Here is a 5,223-nt window from a genome sequence, read left to right on the forward strand (position 1 = left end):
GCAAAATTCGAGTGTGTGTTGATTACCGTGATTTAAACAGAGCAAGTACGAAAGATGATTTTCCACTGCCCAACATCCACATTTTGCTAGACAACTGTTCCAAACAAGAGGTTGCTTCTTTTGTGGATTGCTATGTCGGATATCACCAGATTATTATAGATGACGACGACGTAGAAAAGACGTCTTTTATCACACCATAGGGAACTTATTGTTATCGAGTGATGCCATTCGGTTTGAAGAATGCTGGAGCAACATACATGAGAGTCATGACCACTATGTTTCATGACATGATGCATAAGGAGATTGAGGTCTACGTGGATGATGTGATTATTAAGAAAAAATGTCAGGCCGACCATGTTAAAGATTTAAGAAAGTTCTTTGAAAGGCTTCGCAGGTATAATCTCAAACTCAACCCGGCAAAATGTGTATTTGGAGTTTCATCTGGAAAGCTGTTGGGGTTTGTAATCAACCGTCGGGGAATTGAATTGGATCCCTTGAAAATCAAAGCCATTCAGGATTTGCCCCCGCCCAAGAATAGAACAGAGGTGATGAGTTTGCTTGGTAGACTGAACTACATTAGTAGGTTTATTTCTCAACTCACAACCACTTGTGAGCCCATATTCAAGTTGCTGAAAAAGAGTGCTGCGGTAAAATGGACTGAAGAATGTCACGAAGCGTTCGATCGAACCAAAATATATTTTTCAAATCCATCCGTGCTGGTACCCCCGGAGCCTGGTAGGCCTTTGATCTTATATTTATCAGTCATGGACAATTCTTTCAGTTGTGTTCTGGGTCAACATGATGTCATAGGCAAAAAGGAGCAAGCAATTTATTATCTTAGCAAGAAGTTCACCGCATATGAGGCCAGGTATACTCTTCTTGAAAGGACGTTTTGTGCCCTAACTTGGGTTCCACAGAAGTTGAAGCATTATCTCTCATCCTATACTACTTATCTCATCTCCCGGATGGATCCTTTAAAGTATATCTTTTCGAAGCCTATGCCGACAGGTTGATTGGCAAAGTGGCAAATATTGCTTACCGAGTTCGACATTGTATATGTGACTCAAATCGCCATGAAATCCCAAGCCTTGGCAGATCATCTTGCGGAGAACCCCATCGATGAAGAGTATGAGCCATTAAAGACGTATTTTCTTGATGAAGAAGTGCGTGTGTCGATGAAGTTGTTATAGATGCTGATCCAGGTTGGAGATTGTTCTTTGATGGAGCTGTCAATATGAAAGGAGTTGGAATAGGTGCGGTTCTTATCTCTGAATCGGGACAATATTTCCCGGTAACAGCACAACTTTGATTTTACTGTACTAACAATATGGCAGAGTATGAAGCCTGTATTCTTGGTTTGAGGTTAGCTGTTGATATGGGAGTCCAAGAATTATTGGTGTTAGGAGATTTGGATTTACTCGTCCATCAAATTCAAGGCAATTGGGAGATGCGAGATTTGAAGCTCATCCCGTATTGACAATTCTTGCAGGAGCTATGTCAACGTTTTGTGTTATTAAAATTTAGGCATATTCCAAGGATTCATAATGAAATTGCTGATGCTTTAGCCACTCTATCTTCAATGCTCCAACATCCTGACAAAGCCTACATCGATCCAGTGTATATACAGAGTCATGATCAGCATGCTTACTGTAATATGGTTGAAGAAGAGCTCGATGGAGAACCTTGGTTCTTGGATATCAAGCGGTACATTCAGTCAGGAGAATACCCATCATATGCCACCAACGATCAAAAGAGGACTATTAGGCATTTGGCTAGTGGATTTTTCTTAAGTGGGGGAATCTTGTATAAGAGGACCCCAGATCTTGGACTTTTAAGGTGTGTAGATGCAAGAGAAGCCTCAACAATCATGGTTGAAACACACTCTAGAGTATGCGGGTCGCATATGAACGGTTATGTCTTGTCAAAGAAGATTCTTCCAGCAGGTTATTACTGGCTTACTATGGAAAGGGATTCTATTCAATTTGTTCAAAAGTATCATCAATGTCAGGTACACGATGATCTGATACGTTCTCCTCCTATTGAGTTGCATGCAATGGCCGCTCCATGGCCATTCGTGGCTTGGGGAATGGATGTGATTGGACAGATTGAGCTGAAGGCATTAAATGAGCATAGATTCATTTTGGTAGCCATTGACTACTTCACAAAGTGGGTAGAAGTAGAAACTTTCAAGTCAGTGACAAAGAAGGTTGTGGTAGATTTTCTTCATGCCAATATCATTTGTAGATTTGGAATTCCTAAGATGATCATTACAAATAATGCTGCCAATCTCAATAGTCATTTGATGCAAGAAGTATGTCAACAGTTTAAGATCGCACATCGAAATTCTACTCCATATCGCCCAAACGCCAATGGTGCTGTAGAAGCCGCCAATAAGAATATAAAAAATATACTACGAAAAATGGTACAAGGGTCTAGACAGTGGCATGAAAAGTTGCTGTTTGCATTGCTAGGTTATCGCACCACTATTCATACTTCAACAGGGGCAACTCCATATTTATTGGTATATGGGACAGAAGCGATCATCCCTGTAGAAGTTGAAATTCCCTCTCTTTGAGTCATTGTAGAAGCAGAGATTGATGATGACGAATAGGTAAAAACCCGACTGGAACATTTGAGTTTGATTGAGGAAAAAAGGCTAGCGTCTGTGTGTCATGGCCAGTTGTATCAGAGGAGGATTGCTCGAGCGTATAACAAAAAGGTTCATCCCAGGAATTTTGAAGTTGATCAGTTGGTATTGAGACGTATCCTTTCTTACCAGATTGAAGCGAAAGGCAAGTTCTCCCCTAACTGGCAAGGTCCCTTCGTTGTGAAGAAAGTGTTGCCCAATGGAGCCTTATATTTGACAGATATTGAAGGCAAAATGGCAGAAATGGCTATTAATGCTGATGTGGTCAAAAGATACTATGTATGATATTTGATCCTTTGTTGATTTTATTGCATGTTTAGTACTTGTATTTTGAAGATTGATATGATGATGGCATTTTATTATTCTATCCAAACATTGTGTCATCCCTTGTTTACCCGTTTGAGCTTCATTTTATTTTTTCTTTCATATCCCTCTTTTGGAATCACAATAGAGTCAAAGATAAATGTCGAGGAAATGAGAATAAAAGAAAGAGTTTGAAAATTAAAAAAAAATCAAAATCAAATCAGAACAAAGAACAAGCTGATGGAACTACGTCCGACCTGATTCTCCTCTCTCGGGAGTAAGATACGTAGGCTGCCCTATTTCGGGCTCGGTCCAACCAAATAATGATCTAAGATTCACCCAGTCAATGAAGCTGGGGCATGAGTTAATGTGTTGTTTGAGTCGATTCCAAAAGTTGTAAATCCTACCCCCACTTCAAGTATCGTTTGAGCCCCTTACCATCTTTTCTAACCTTAACCAAAAGCCAAGTTACAACCAAAGAAAGTCCTTCAGATTAATTTTCGATAATTTTAAGGATAAGCATGCAATGGATATGATGATACATTGTGAAGTACCACTTGTGTCGCTCAGCATAAGAAATCAGGAAAGAAATACAAAAATGAGAGAGTCTTATTAGTGAAAACCCCCCGTGGGCATCATAAGGCGATGGTGAGTTGATAGAAATAAAAATGAGAGAGTCTTATTGGTGAAAATCTTTACAGGCACCATAAGGCGATGGTGAGTGGAGAGAAATAAAAATGAGAGTCTTATTAGTGAAAACCCTCATGGGCACCGTAAGGCGATGGAGAGTTCAAGAGAAAAGTGAAAAGTGAGAAGAAAGAGATTTGTTGGTGAAAGTCTTTTAAGATGTTGTCAATCGAATGTGATGTATGAGACCAATGGATTTGAAGAAGCGGCTCATCGGCAAAAGGTATGAACTCAACAACAAATGGGGAGTTTGGATAGGAAGATCAGGCAGCTCAATCCAAAATATATGTCATATTCATTGGAGTTGGTTGTCGTATTCAGATAAGTTTTTTTTTGAATATGGGATATTGCCCTTTTCTTTCGTTTACATATTCATGCTTTTTGTCTTTTTAGGTCATTTATCAAAATAAAAGTCACCATCATTTCTTTACATTTTAAGTCAAGTCTGTGTCAAAACAAGCGAGAAAGAATTTCAAAATTTACTACCAGTCTTTCCAATTATACGAGGAAAAGCCAAGGAACAACACAGGAAAGAAATATGATCGTAATTCAACACGAAGCAAAGGAAGTCTATCAACCGACAAGCTATTTGAATTCGTGGAAGCATTCAGATTTGGGAAAAGGGTACACCTCAGAGGCCTGGTAAAATAGAAACCCATTGTTCGAGTCAGAACTCACTTCCTTCAATCTGGATCCGGGTCAATGATGCGGCAAGATAGGGCAAGTGTTAGCAATTTGTAACAAAGATAAAAGGAACGAGTGCTGGGCAGATACCTGAGAAGCCAAGATTTGCAAGCCACCACTAAGTTTTTAACTGACAAATTTTCTTTGTTGAAATAGGGGAAAATTCATTTCACTTGATTCAGCTACCATTGGAAATGCACATCCGTGAGATTTTACTTTATTTTCAGGACCCTCCTGACAAATTGGATTTTACTTTCTGATCAGGACCCTCCTGAAAAATGGGATTTTTACTTTCTGTTCAGGACCCTTCTGAAAAATGGGATTTTACTTTATGTTCAGGACCCTCCCGAAAAATATGATTTTACTTTATGTTCAGGACCCTCCTGGAAAATGGGATTTTACTTTCAATTTAGGACCCACCTGAAAAATGGGATTTTACTTTCTGTTCAGGACCCTCCTGAAAAATGAGATTTTACTTAATGCTCAGGACCCTCCTGAAAAATGGGATTTTACTTTCTGCTCAGGACCCTCCTTAAAAATGGGATTTTACATTATGTTCAGGACCCTCCTGAAAAATGGGATTTTACTTTCTGTTCAGGACCCTCCTGAAAAATGGGATTTTACTTTATGCTCAGGACCCACCTGAAAAATGGGATTTTACTTTCTGTTCAGGACGCTCTTGAAAAATGGGACTTTACTTTATGTTCTGGACCCTATTGAAAAATAGGATTTTACTTTCTGTTCAGGGATTTTACTATATGTTCAGAACCCTCCTGAAAAATGGGATTTTACTTTCTGTTCAAGGATTTTACTTTCTGTTCAGGACCCTCCTGAAAAATAAGATTTTACTTTCTGTTCAGGAGGGTCCTGAACAGAAAGTAAAATCTTATTTTTCAGGAGGG

The sequence above is a fragment of the Capsicum annuum genome, unplaced genomic scaffold, assembly GCF_002878395.1.
Source record: "Capsicum annuum cultivar UCD-10X-F1 unplaced genomic scaffold, UCD10Xv1.1 ctg998, whole genome shotgun sequence".
Classification (NCBI taxonomy): domain Eukaryota; kingdom Viridiplantae; phylum Streptophyta; class Magnoliopsida; order Solanales; family Solanaceae; genus Capsicum; species Capsicum annuum.